Below are 15,355 nucleotides of genomic sequence, written 5' to 3' on the forward strand. Positions count from 1 at the left end.
TTCTTCCACTGAAAATGTCCTGGCTGGGGTGATAACATTTCAAGGGCTTTGTCCACTGAGCTGTAATTCTACGTATGGGCAGAAAGAATTAACCTTCAGAGTTCTCCGATCGCCTGTGGCTAGTGAACTCAGTAGGGGACGTGGTGCTAGTGAGACCAAAGTTGCAGATTTCATCCCCTTTCACGCCGTCAGCCTTGCTGAGGTCCATGACTGCGCCTACGTCCTAGCCCCTGCCTGCTCTCATACAAAATGCATGCTGCTCCTAACAAGGGTACCGCAAGAATGGGAAGCAATTTGTGCCAACGCATCTCCGTTTCCGGGAAAACATTGCACAAAGCGTGTTTTAGTGACAGGGAGTCAGCAGCTCTGCGCTGTATGTCAAGGCCAGTGAGCACACGCGATTCCTTGATCAAAACGATAAATTCAGAGTTCGGTGTTTCAAAATCACCAGAGGGCATACATAAAAAACCACAGATTATTAAAATATACATTCTAGTAAGCAGAGAGTCTAAGAAAGGCGGTTGTACTATCTTCCAAGGCCAATAAATCATACTTGACTAAATGAATATGGGAATGCCGCACAGAGTAAAGCTCTCCTTCTATCTCCCAGTGGATTGAATCTGAAAATGGTCAGTTGTAGGTTCGTGTAGGGGGACAGGGGCTAAGCCTCAATATCCCAGATGGGGGAGGGGGAGGGGCATTTCCAGGGATACTGAGCTTTGCTTGTTCCTCAGTGTATCCTCGTCGCATGCAATGCCTTGCCCACAGCAGGTGGTTAATAAAGTCCTAACTTAAAGGAAACAATGAAATCACAAAGTCAGTACACCTCGCTTTCTCCAACAAGACTCAAGCATCATTCCTCTGAGTTGACCCTGCTCTAATCTGTCTCACACACGTTGAAAAAAAATGTACTTCGATATATCAATTCACTTCTACATTTGCTCAAATATCATACTGACAGATGGAACAAAGCAGAACCAAACAGAACAGCATTTTGAAGAGGGGACTCATAACCTTTCAGACCACTTGACTGAATTTTTGAGAAAAGTATAAAGCAACTTCCACGGCAGCAGATGCACAACTTCTAGAATTTTTCAAGAGCTCTGCTACCTATGGTCAGACCTCTCCTTTGATGATATGTGGATCAAGTCCCTTAGCCCCTGAATTGCATCTGACAGGTTTCTGTTTTGTTTTGATCACATCCCGATCTCTACGACCTAGACTGATTTGAAAAATTCAGCGTCCTTAGCAGACTCTGAGTTTGGAGCTTGAACTAGGCAGACCTGCTTTAAAAATTCTCCCAACATTTATTACCTGTGTGGTACTGGGGTAACGTTGCCCACCTCCGCCTATGTTCTCTAGCCTGTGAGGCAGAGATGCTAACACCTGCAGGGCAGAGCAGCTGTGAAGCTCAGAGCTAATTCTTAGCACAGTATCTGACACACGCTAAGTGCTCAATATATGGAAGCTTTATGATTTTATTCCCTTTGTGTTATCTTTTTACGACTGGCTGCATGATTTGTATTTATAGCCACATTATGGCCCATGATTTGTTCAGCAGAAAGCTCTCCTTCCTAAGAATGTCCCCTGCTGGGAGGGGTTTCAGTGTTGTGATGATGAGACACGCAGCACGTGGGAGACCCTGAGCAAACGGCTGTGGGACACCATGGGCAGGAAGCAGGACTCTGGTTTTCCTCGGCAGGAAGTATTATTAAAATCAGCACAGCGAACGCATGTTGTAAAGAGAAGCATTGATGTCTCTGCCCCAATCAAAGTGCAAGTCCTAGATTTGGCCATGTGAGACTAAAAGGACACTCGATTTTCTTTCTTATTGGAGTATAATTGCTTTACGATGTCGTGTTAGTTTCTGCTGTACAATGGAGTGAATCAGCTATGTGTATACATATATCCTCTTCCTCTTGGACCCCCGTCACACCCTCCCACCCCTCTAGGTTATCACACAGCACCGAGATGAGCTCCCTGTGCTATACAGCAGGTTCCCACTAGCTAGCTATTTTACACCTGGTAGTGTATATATGTCTATACAAGTCCGTTCTCTACGCCTGCGTCTCTATTCCTGTCCTGGAAATAGGTTCATCTGTATCATTTTTCTAGATTCCACATACATGTGTTAATATACGATATTTGTTTTTCTCTTTCTGACTTACTTCACTCTGTATGACAGATCTTCTAGAGTAATGAAAATAAAAACAAAAATAAACAAATGGGACCTAATTAAACTTAAAAGTTTTTGCACAGCAAAGGAAACCATAAATGATAAAAGACAACACTCAGAATGGGAGAAAATATTTGCAAATGAAGCAATGGACAAAGTATTAATCTCCAAAATATACAAACAGCTCATGGAGCTCAATATCAAAAAAAAAAACAAAACAAAACAAACAAACAACCCAACCAAAAAATGGGCAGAAGATCGAAATAGACATTTCTCCAAAGAAGACATACAGATGGCCAAGAGGCATATGAAAAAATGCTCAACATCACTAATTATTAGAGAAATGCAAATCAAAACTACAATGAGGTATCACCTCACACTGGTCAGGACACTCAATTTTATGCAAAGCAGTAAGTACGTAATTCTTTGTTCTATATCTGGTTGGCTTCCACTTGACAAATTTCTCAAGGACTATATACAATTTTCTATAAGTATATTGAAGCACATCTTAGCATGCACTTTTGCTGAATTCCTTATTGAAAGAGAGTTGTAGATTAGGCTCATGATCGGAGATATCTAAGCCACAAGAAACGTGTTCTCCTCCTCCTAACCCAGCAGCAAATGCCTGGGCACCGAGAGGCAGAGACAGGCCCCAAGGAACTGAGTTAAGAAGGAGAACTGAAAGCTTTCAGGAATGGTGGTGGTCTCGACATGAAATATAGAGGGATCATAAGAGAGGCTTAAAGGCTAAGCAAGGAAGCAGGGACACACCATTAGGATTAAAATGGCACAGCCCAGGACAGTCATGCATCCCCAATCCAGAGAGCAGTCGACGGCTGCAGGTCAAGCGTGATCCGGCCCCTTCCTGTCTCTCCACTCTGTCTTGAGCGATCCTGTCCCCCACTCTCTCTACTCCAGGCTCAGCAGACTTCTCCATGCATCCCAAACCTGTTTCTGCCCAGTCTCCAGACCTATATAATGCTGCTCCCTTTCTTCAACCACTTTACTTCCTGTTCTTTACTTGAATAACCCTTTTCTTGTCCTCCACGTCTAGATTTACATGCCATTTCCCCAGAAAGGCTTTCTCCCATCACCACACTGTAAGTATACAAAGTCTGCACAGTCTCTTTATGTTTCTGATTTTGAGTAGTGAAAATTTTTATTTTTCATTTACCAATACTCTCATCATTCATGCTTTGCCAAAAATCCATGGAAAAAAGAAACAGCCCATTCCTGGAAGTAATCACCTAAAAGAATAAGACATGAAGGAAGAGGTTCTATTGACCAGAAGAGACCCTTGTTCTCTGTTCTGAGAGTCAGCTTTCCCCAGTACCTGGGGAATTACTAGTACGATGGTCTCTGACTCTCCCGGCCTCTACATCCATGCATGACCAACCCAGCAAAACTACTGTGCACTCACCCAAAAGGATGAATAAGTGCACCTTCACCCTAATGTAATGCAGGCAGCAGCCAGCTGTAAGGGAGCCACTCACAGGGCAGCAAACATGCAGAGTTGCACTGTGTAGATTTCTTTTGAAGTATATCACACTTCGTAATTACAATGTATTTGTATGATGATCAGTTTAGGGCTTCTTCTCTACCAGCTTATAATTTAGTTGGGACTGTTTCCATTTTGTTCGCTCCCATGCCCCCAGGGTACAGCACGAGGCATAGGAAAATGTAAATACTCAAATATTTCATGTTGGCTGACTGCATGCCTACTGTGTGGAAGACCATGGGATAAACACTGGGGGGATTAAAAATCACGGATACATGGTCCCCACCTAACATGTGGCCTCCTTTCAACACCCTCTTCTGCTCTATACCCAGGGTTCTTGTAGGTCCAGGGCAGGAGATAGGGTGCTTATTTTTACAGATCAGAAAGCTGGTTCTCCTGATTAAATATGGGATCAAACTCTTCCTATCTGAGTGGCATTTTGAAGTCTCAAGGCCGTCCTGGTCACAGACACCCACTCTTGAGAAACTGCAGGGTCTCACAAGTAGAGGACACAGTGGAGGATGTTCGGCCCTGGTCCCCTCCCAAGGAAGGGGTCTCCTCTTCCACACACAGCTGGTTCTTTGCCAAACACAGTGGAGCCCCTTATGCACCACCACTGCTGCCCCATCCCTGATGGAGCGAGGGCTACCTTGTTCAGCAGCAGAGGGCATCGGGAGAGAGAGAAAATTACACTCCAGGCAGCAAAGCTGGGGGCTTGGGGAGGAAGAAGCCTGGGGAAGGGAACATCCCGGGGAGACTTTACCAAGAGCCCGAGTGAGACACAGCGAGGACAGAAGTGGGCGTGAGGGTGGAGGTGAGGAAAGACCCAGGGGATGCTTGAGAGGCAGAAAGGCACTCACTCCTTCAGGAACATTGCCTGAACACCTGCTGTGTACTTGGCCCTTTTCTGAGTTCAGTGAACGCAACAGTGAGCGAGACACACGAGAGTTCCTGCCCTCACGGAGCTTGCACTGCGCTGTGTAAAGAAAGGACATTTAGTAATAAGTAATCATTTAAAACAGGACTTAAGGTGATGAATCAAAAATAAAATAGTGTACGGGGCCAGGAGGGACTGGGCAGGGGAGGGCTGTGTGTGCGTGTGTGCCTGTGTGGACATGTGTATGTGGGTGTGTGTATGCGTGTATGTGCGTGGGTATGTGGGTATCTGTGTGTTTGCATGTCTATGTGCTTATGTGTATGTGTGTTTGTATGTGTAATTGTGCACGTGTGTATATGTGTATGTGTATGTGTGTGTGTGTAACTGTGTGGATATGTGCATGTGGGTGTGTGTATGTGTATATCTGGGTATCTGTGTGGACATGTGGATGTGTTTGTGTGTATGAGTTTATGTGTATATATGTGTATGTGTGTTTGTATGTGTGCACACGTGTGTGTGTGTGTGTGTGCACACAAGTCTGCTTCAGGTGGAAGAGTCCGCAGGAAAGACTTTTCTGAGGAGGTGACATCTAAGCTGAGGACAGAGTGATGAAGGTGGCAGTCATGGGCAGGCCCGAGGAAGAGAGCCCCAGAACAACAGTGGGACGAAGGAACACAGAGAGGAAGCAACGTAGCTGGCATGGCCTTGAGCAGGGAGCTAGAAGAGGGGAGGGGGAGAATATTAATACAGGATGAAAAAGAGAGTCAGAGGCTCAGACAGAGAGGTGCCTGGATCCCACAATAGTTATGTGACACGAGTTTCAGGAAAAATAAAAATCTAACGTTGGCTGCTGAGTGGAAAACAGAGTACAGGAGAGTGAGAGTGGAAATGGGGAGGTCAGAAAGGAGGCGGTGTTGTCTGCTGGCTTGATTAGGGAACAAAGTGTCGTGGTGACGGAGGGAGAGGGCAGAACCGGGACCAGGCCCTGGTTCCTAGAGGACACACAGCTCTGCTGAACACGCAGAAGACACAGCAGAGCTGCGTGTGCCCGGGGACTGTGGGCTCAGCTCTGTTCTGGCCGAGCGTGAGGTGCCTGGGATAGAGCTGAGACGCCCAGCTGCCACTGTCCCTACAAGCCTGAAGCTCAAAAGGTCAAAACCTGTGAATCCTTAATCCTAGTTGAAACCTGGAGCTTTTGGGGGAAAAACTAAAATGACCAGGAATAGAGCTGAATGGGATAAACTCGAAGTTAAAACACTGGTGATAAAATAGACAGGAAGAGGACCACGTGAGGTTAGATGAGGGCTTAGGGATAAGGAAGCAGGAAGTGGGGCAGAAGGCCTCTGTAGTGGGGAGGTTAAGTCAGATGAGATGGACCAAGTCTGCAGCAAGGTAAAAACCTAAAGAGTTCAAGATACAATGCCTTGGTCTCCTGTATTTTTTTAGCCTCCATGCACTTGGATGATGACACTTGAACGTGAGATGTGCAAAACCAGGAACACACCCAGGTTACAGTTTAGGGCCTGGATAACTGACGTCCAATCCCTGTAATTGGGCTATGACTCTACTTCTTAGCCTCCCAGTCAAGAAAGTGTAGAGAAATAAAATTGAGTAAGAGGAATATTATTACACAAATAATCTTAAGCTTGTTCTACTGTATTTTTTAAAGCTAACTAATCCCTAAAGAGTGCTTTGCCTATTTTTTTTAATAGGTGGTCTCTCAACGGATCAGGACAAAAAGTCACATCACTCTGGTTTAATCTTTTATCTAGAATACCTATCCTAGAAGCACATCAACTGGCCGTTGGCAATGAGAAACCCTCAAGGATTCAGGAAGCAGCAGATGATAATTAAGGATGCCCCCTGGAAGGCATCAGGGACCAAGATATACGGAGAATATGATTCAGAGACAAGAAACTGAAGCACTGGAAAACCAGAGGATCAATGGGGGGGACAAAGGGATTGGGGTATCAAGGTCAGAAGGTCAGCCGTGGGGTCACCAGCCTGGAAGGCTGTGGTCAGAGGACTCCTGCCAACAGGGCCGGGCTGTCCCAGACAGCCCAGTGTCATATGCCAGATCCAGAGGGTGTGAGAGCCGATTATTGAAGCAAATATTCCCTAACGTGCACTAGTTTAGGAGAAAAAAATCCAGAGCCCTTAAGGACACCTTTGTTTTTTCTTCTCATTTTAGTCACAGATATCACCGAAGCTCTGACTCATTTTGGAAACAACATGGAACAGGGGTCCAGGAATCTCAGGCTGCCTTTCCCACTAATCTCACTGCTCTGCCGAGATGGAAGACGGTACCACCTGTGGAGTTTTGGAGCTGCTTGGATGGGCAACTTCCTACACGATGCTACGAGTCTTTCCAGGGCAAGTGTAGGATGGAGGGCTCCAGAGAAAGAGCAGAGAGTGGGTCTGCTTTGAGGTGCAAGTGACAACCAGAATGGGGGAGTGGAGAGAAGCAGCATCTATTGTCAGTGCTTAGGGAGGCCAAGCGTGGTGCTGCTTTACAAATGAAGGGTAAAAACGTTAGTGATGCTAATATGATTAGGTATGTTCATCAATTATTCCCAAGAGGGAGCCCTGCTGAGCAGTCAGTCATAAAAAACATCATAACAAGTGGGGCAAAATCTTCCTCAAATCCAGACAAGGCACAAGGTGAGAAGTGATCACCGCATTTGGGCAGGCCTGGCGGATATACCAAAGGGCCACCTGGGCAGGAAACACACACACATCACAGGTTCACCCCTGGGATGCTGCGAGCAGAGCCATAGAGGTCCTGTCCCTGGGAAGATGCCTGGCACATACTTTTCTTGGCTAAAGGGAAATTCTCACAGTTCCTTCAAGATCCCCTGTTGTGCACTGAATTGTGTCTGGCCCTGATCCATATGTTGAAGCCTTTAGCCCTCAGGACCTCAGAATGTGATTGTATTTGAAGACAGGGCCTTTGAAGAGGTAATTAAGTTAAAATGAGGCTGGGTCCTAATCCAATTTGACAGGTGTTCCTGTAAGAAGAGGCATTTAGGACACACAAAATCATCAGGGGTGACACACACAGAGAAAAGGGCCATGTGAGGCCACAGGGAGAAGGCGGCTGCCTGCAAACCTGCCCACGCCTTGATCTTGGACCTCCAGCCTCCAGAACTGGGAGACAATACACTTCTGTTGTTTAAACCACCCAGTCTGTGGTATTTATTATGGCAGCCCTGCAAACTGATACATTCCCCCATAATTTTTTAAAAGAAAAATTTAATAATAAATGGAATCACAATAGAAGACTACCTGTACACCGTGCACATGCAAATCTCAACATTTTCTTGACTCTGATGGAAATAATGAGGGATTCTGAAACAACAAAACTACCTATCAGATGCTTTATCATATTTTTCTTAAGTTCCACCAAAGTCATTCATGTACATCACATGGCATGTACCAGGTGATAGGCTCCATTCCACAAATACCTAACCTTCTTAGTCGCCCTTCTTTTTTCCCCCATCTTTGTGAATACTCTATTCACCTATGGAGCTCCTCAGTTCCTCTCAGCCTGCAGCCATCTTCCAAATTTTGTTCATGGTAGGATTTATTCACGTTGGTGGGTGAAGCAAGATGTGTTTATTAATATCTCACCCATTTAAGGCAGGTATTTGGCATTGAATTTCTTCTTTCCATCTTATATAATAAGGGCACATTCTCCACACTATCTAGAAAGAGCTTTTAGCTGTACACATTCTCTCTACCACAGAGAAAGAATAGGGAACCTTCTCAGGCTGGAAGCGTTGAAATGGCTGCGTTTGTGACTTGGAGTGATTATCAGCTGGGAGTTGCCATCCTGGGCTCCTCTTGGTTCCCACAGATCCAGGCATCCTGGCTATTGATTCAAGCCATCCTCTCATCCACTTGCCGGCTAACATTGAAATGGCTTTGTGATAAAGGCCTTAAGGACTAACACTTCTTTTCTGACTTCCATTCTCCTTAATACATTCCCTGCCCTTCTCCTCTACTAAGAGTGGGGGAGAAAAAAGAGTGGGAAAAAAGCAGTGGCCCATTCTTGCATAGGTAGTGCCATGGAGAATATTTGACCCTCCTTTGTTCCCAGGAGTGATAGCAAAATACACATCTGCACTGGCAGCAGACACCTGTGGTCCAGAGATGCTTCAGGTGTTTGCTCCATCAGAATCTCACCTTCCCGGATCATAAGGGTCATCGCCATGTTCCTTGAGCTTTTACTGTGTGCCACGTGCTGTGTAAGTTTTACACGGTAACTCAACCCTCACATCAGCACTGTGCATGGGTACCATCATCCAATACAGTGGAAGAGAAATGGCAGCTCAGGGAGGTCCAGTCACCTGCCCAGCATCAGATAGTTAACAAGTAGCAGAGCCCTGACCAGAAGCTCGGGATTCTGACCACGAACAGGCACTCTGAGTCATCACGCTCTATTGCCTTCCTTACCTCTCCGACTTACGTTCCAGGAAATTATTAATCTTCTGCTGCACAATGTTCTTTAAGCAGAGGATCTCAAGTCATAAGGTACTGTCTTGTAGGCTAGAGTTATACTACAATTCCAAACCTAAAGGGCCTGTACTAGATTTTATTTAGTCAAGAGAATTAGTTTCAGCATTACATAATGGCTTTGGATTGTTAGCCATAATTGCTTCCCCATTTATCAGACCACTCTTTTGTACACAAAAAGTAAAAGCATTTCTCACTGAAAGCATCAGAGAAATAATACTCAAGAATCCTCACCTAGTGCTGGATGGGTAGCATGAGAAAGATCCAACATACATGCTTGCCTGTCAAGTGTTTTAGGAAAGAAGATGCTTGGCTTATCCGAAATCACTAACTCTGCTTTCAGTTTAATTTCTTGATCACCTAACTCTGAGAATTTTATTTAGAATGTAGTTTGCCTTTAAGAAAGAAATTGGAAGCTGAGTTTTGAGCTTCCTATTTAATCCTAATCATTGGGAAATGAATTTTCAAGCCTAGAGAACACGTTAGACAAACAAGTGATTTTCAAACATTGGCGACCTGTTTGAGGGTCATGATTGACTTTTTATAACCAAATAGGAATGCATAGAAAATACAAGAGTGCATTACCCACAGGAAAAGGGAAATATTATTTTGAAAAAGTCTAGTTTTCAAGTATATATTGAGGTAAACTGTGTGCCTTACTGTGGGTCATAGTCAAAAACATTAGGAAAACACTGAGTTAGACCAACAAAAGTTTTGTCAGGGAACAAAAGCATGCCTGAGAAGAGACAAATCCTTGCATCCAGGAAGTTTGAGGGCAACTTTAAACAAGGAGTCTCCGTGGATACTCCATGTATGTATTCTTTCCAATTCTTCTTTCTTTACCCCCAAATATAAGCTGTCTCAGGGGCCTGCCTTTCCTTCCATTAAGTGGATCATGCCTGCTTTTCTGATCCACTGTCACTGAAACATGCTTTCTTTTTGCCAACCTCCAGGTCATTGCTGTAGCCTTTTCACGGGTTTCTTTCCCCCAGTCTTCCTTTACTCACTAATCGCCCTTATCCACCTTGGCCAGACCATCTTTCCAAAAACAGCACTCACATTTAGTAACCTTGCTCATAGAGAATAACATTCAAACTCTCCTCTAGCCTTGATTCCCGTGCCTTCACGATCGACATTTTCCAATGTGAATCCCATTTTTTTTACCAACCTTGGTCTTTTGAATGTGCCACACTCATACCATTTCTGTGGCTTTGACTGGAGTTTGATTATTGTTTCCGCACCCAGCTTGTTTCTCCAAATTCTATCTCAAGGCCTAAGGCTCCCATGAATTATTTTCTTGTTGCTGCAGTTCAGATTCTATGTCTTGAGAGCTCCTGGAAGTGAGACACTGTACTCATATCTCTCTTCCTCATTACCGGTCTAGCCTCATTCATGAGTTAACTTTTCCTTCAATGATGTTGTAAGCAGCTTGAGAGCAAGGCCCATCTTTTCCTTTTATGTTAAGAGTTACAACGCCAGAGCTAAGGGCATTACAGAGCACCTACTCTCTGCTGGACGACTCACAAATACCATCATGTATGGGTTGTTACGTATTTAACCTGAATTACTTCTAAGCCTCGCAACAAGACTGGAAAATAGTTACCATCGAACTTCATTACTCATGAATTCCGTATCTGCAAATTCAACTCTTCGCTAAAATTTATTTGTAACCCCCAAATCAAAGCTCATAGCTTCAAGGGCACGCACGGTGGTGAATTTGAGTCACCCATGCACAAGTGCCCAGCTCATGTCACATGGCTATGCTCTGAGATTTGGTTTCAGCTCATATCCTGTAAATATGCCCTTTTCATGGCCTATTTAATGCCCAGGTTTCTTTCCATATTTTTTATTGGTAATTTCACTGTTGAGAATGGCCATCAGCATAGTGTGGAGGTCCATCTAGTATTCCTAAACCCAAGAAGGCTGTGTTATGCCTTATAGAGAAAATATGTGTGTTAGATAAGGTTTGTTCAGGCATGAGTTTTTTATATATATATATGTATATATATATATATATATATATATACACACACACACACAATGTATATATAATAATAACATATATATTGTTATATGTACAACAATAACAGAAACACACATAAAACAGGTCATGTATTAATTGGTCGATGAAAATTATACGACAGATTCTTGAAGGAACCCATCCTGTAGTTTCCCTATTAGTAAATGATCAGTATTCTTTCATTTTATAAAATATAACTACCATGACTAAAGAGAATAGACTGTACTACTATTTCATCTTTAGATATGAAGAAATAAGGTAGAGAAAGATTAAGTAATGTGTCTGAAGACATCAAGATATTTATTGGACAAACTGGAATTTCAATTTGTATGTCTGATTCAACTTTGTCAAGTTCCTGGTGTGGGTGTTGTGAGTTCATCCTCCACTGATAGAATGAGACTCAGTATGAATTTTCCCAGGGGTGAAAAAAAAGACAAGCTTTCCTCTCCTTTTCTTCCTTTCTCTTAATTGGATGTTCAGAGTACTTTTCTTAGTTTTTTGTGAAGTAAATTCCTCAAATATTACTACATTACTCATAGTCACTAATTACTTGAACAAATATTTGCATGTCTACTATGCTCCAAGTGCCAAGCTAAGCCCCAGGGACCTAATTGTCTCTCCACAAGCTTAACATTTGCTGCTGAAGGGAGGTCTGAAAACAAATAACTACAATGTCATGTGAGAGACCTGCTCTAGTAGGGATATTTACAAGGTTTCAAAAAGACCAGACAATTAGGAAAACACTGAATTCTGCCTGAGATATGAAGAGAAGACTTTGGAGTAGGAATGATTTTTGAGCTGGATCCTGAAGGACTTTGGCATCAGATTGGAAATGGGAAGAATAAATTACATAGAGGACCAATATGGACAGAGGTTTGGACATATGACCAAGCCCCAAGGTTTGGAAAGAATATGCCTGAAGGGAAGGGACTTTTGGAGTAATTTTCTACCAGTTTCCCAAAATAAAACTATTACTATGTTTTATCCTTCCAAGACATAAAAGTACACTTTATTTTTTCCCCAAATTTTAACAGGTTGTAGCTATACTATCTCACTTTCATCAATGTATCAAGTCAATTGTTTACTGAATCCAGCATCACCAGGCATTTTACATAAAATGTCTTGCACATAACTACATTTAAAAGAATGTATTCTCTTTAAATAGTTTTCCTTAATCTCTCTTTGGTCTTTGCTCTTTTCCCAGTTTTAAAAAAAAAGGATAAAAAAAAGGTCAGTGGTATCTATGTAGTTATTAATTTTGTTGTTAATTAACTCAACAAACATTTGTTGAGCAGCTTCTATAGTCAAGACTCCTCTTTGGGGAGAGGATGACTTGGAGCTCGGCTAGTATCCAAAGATGGATCAGGGATATTTCTTCTTTTTCAAAGATTTGCAGATGAGTACTAATAACTCAAGACATAAAGAGATGCAGGAGAAGTGCTGCTGGAACTCAGAGTCCCAGAGTCTGTACCAAGAGACTGATTTAGGAGACGGAGACAGACAAGCCAGTCTGAAGGCATAGAGAAAGCGAAGGCCCAGAGCCAAGAACGCACAGTGCATCCAGGAAGCAGGAAGTAGTTCACTTGGCTCCAAGTCTGTGAAGGGAAAGAGGAGTCCATGTGCACGGCCGGAAAGGCAGGTGACCTACGTACGGCGGGCGCACTAGAAGCCAAGACACAGGCTTCGGGTTGTCTTTGAGGAGGCCTTGGTGCCCCGCTGGAGATTTCTGACTGAGGAGTGACAGAATCAGGGCTGTCCTAGGACAGCCAATGGGACCATGGTGCACAAGATGAGGAGGGATGTTGGTAAGGGTCTGAGGGAGGATGAAAGGAAAGAGGCCATGGAAATAATGGAGGCTGGGGTAACTGGAGGCCAAGACAGGGAAACAGCAGTGGGGAGAGGAAAGACGGATGGAAGAGGCGCCGTGTAGGCTGACCCAACAGGAAAGGAAGAGAAGGGAAAAGTCAAGATGACATTACAGTTCCAGCCTACGGACCACTAATCCTACAAGGCAAAGTAGAAAATACAAGAAAACGTGGCACTCAAGATGAGTTTAGCTTACTCCATATGAAGCCTGAGGTGCTAGCCAATCGCAAGGGCCCAGAGCCCTTGAAAGTGGAGGACTGAAGTCGCAGTAAGACTGTAATCAAGCAAAGACGACAAATATGTCCAAAAGATTTGTATAAAATTGCTTGTGGAAAGTAGAATAAAAGTGGTACAAAGTTCTCTAGAATTTCAGAGACGAGACAGGTCATTTTCAGATGGAGTTTGGGGCTTGCAGGTCTGGCAGTCAGAAAGACTTGCTGGAGCTGTGCCAGGAGTTTGACGGGCAGAGACGGAAGAAGAAGGACTCCCAGAAGAGGAAGGTTTCCAGGTGCCCGAAAAGACACTAATAAAGACAGTGAAAGAGAAAAACACAGCTCCCGTTTGTGAATGACTAGGACACCAGCCTGCTGAGAATTCTGTGCGCATGTGGAGGACTAAGGAGAGAGTAGGACAGAAACGGAGGAAGGTATTTCTGACCATGCCACAAGGACACCACCACCATCAGCCACATTGCTCTATTTAAGTCAAGCCAGCTGATGTCCATGCCGAAGCCTGTGGTTACGCTAATTGTTCGTGGAGTCTGCGCACTCCAATGAGAAGCTCAATCATAATATGTCCCCAATACAACCTGGCATTCTTAGTTTCCTGAATTTCAGCACCTAAAAAATCTTAAAGCCCTACACTCACGAGGGTTCAAAGAGGCCTGAGAGCTCACTGTGTGCAGCCTTCTGCCTGATGTTTCAACGTGAACACAAGGATCTGAGGTTTTTCAAAATTACAGCTTGTATTTTATGTCAAGGGTTTCAGATGTTATTTTTCAATGTAAATGCCAATGGATAGAAGTATCTCAGAACTACAGGGAAAGGTTATACTTGGCTTACTTAGTACATTTTTAAAACTGGAAAACTCTCTCATTCTTTGTAAAGAAACAAAAGCATCTTGGGGAGTCCCTGGTGGTCCAGTGGTTAAGACTCGGCACTTTCACTGTCAGGGGCCCGGTTCCATCCCTGGTCGGGGAACTAAGATCCGGCAAGCCATGCAGTATGGCCAAAAAATAAAAAAAATAAAAACAAAAAAACCTCACAAGTGCATCTCTGAAATGCTCAAATGACAGTAATCTTCCACCTCCCCTCCCTACTATGTATTTTTACAATTAAAAATGTATTCCTGGGGCTTCCCTCGTGGCGCAGTGGTGGAGAGTCCGCCTGCCGATGCAGGAGACATGGGTTCGTGCCCGGGTCGGGGAGGATCCCACATGCCGTGGAGCAGCTGGGCCCGTGAGCCATGGCCGCTGAGCCTGCGCGTCAGGAGCCTGTGCTCCGTGGTGGGAGGGGCCACAGCAGTGAGAGGCCCGCGTACCGCAAAAAAAAAAAAAAAATGTATTCCTGGACATTAGTGATATAATATAGAATGCAGTCCCACTAACTCTCATTGCAGCCACTTTCAGCAGTATATGCATATAATTTAAATACTATATGTACCTCTATACAAATTAGGGCATTTAATATTATTTATGAATAATTCCATGATTCCAAAAAGCCTTCTATTCCTCTTTCCCTCAATAGCTGATCAAAATAAAGCAAAACAAAGAACAAAACAAAAATCCCACCCTCTGAATTCTCCAAGTGAAATGCAAATAAAACTCCCAAAGGAAGAGTGGGCTGAAAGAAAACTACCTGATGTGGGAATTTTGCCAAACCTTTATTTAATGAACTTCATGCCAAGATACAGGAAGAACATTTTGCTAGAAACGCAAAAAAACAAGTCAACACTCTTGGCAGGCATACATTTTAGCCTAGGCACAAGAAGAGTTAATCTGAAATGCAAACTAGAGTTGCATTAAATATGCTTTTTTTGCCATTCAACAAGCTTTGTCTTAATGGCAAAGGCAATTCTAAAACTGGATGAGTACTTAAACTTTACTATGGAAATAAATGATGCTGTTCTAGAAGTCTTCCATGACAAGAAAAATATGCTGTGAGGAGTTCCTGAATTCCTTATTTTCCTACCCAGAACAATTCTCTATTCACCTGATATTTTCAGACAATGGTTCCACAGAATTAAACATGGCCTTCCCCCTTCTAATAGCAAAACCCCAAACAAAACTTAAACTGTGTCTTCTCTGCATGCTATAGTTAATGTGCCTTCATTATGCTTAATGTACTTTTAATAGTTTCCTGTGGCAAGATGGTGATATTAAATGTGGGAATAAAATACCCACGC

The 15,355-nt window shown here is 43.6% G+C and overlaps 1 protein-coding gene across 1 annotated transcript in view; it reads right to left on the reverse strand.

The window, feature by feature from the left end:
- ADGRB3 (adhesion G protein-coupled receptor B3) overlaps positions 1–15,355 on the reverse strand; it is a 791,667-nt gene that overhangs the window by 392,708 nt on the left and 383,604 nt on the right. The gene's annotated exons all lie outside the window — the stretch shown is intronic.

Source organism: Lagenorhynchus albirostris, chromosome 12 (assembly GCF_949774975.1).
Source record: "Lagenorhynchus albirostris chromosome 12, mLagAlb1.1, whole genome shotgun sequence".
Classification (NCBI taxonomy): domain Eukaryota; kingdom Metazoa; phylum Chordata; class Mammalia; order Artiodactyla; family Delphinidae; genus Lagenorhynchus; species Lagenorhynchus albirostris.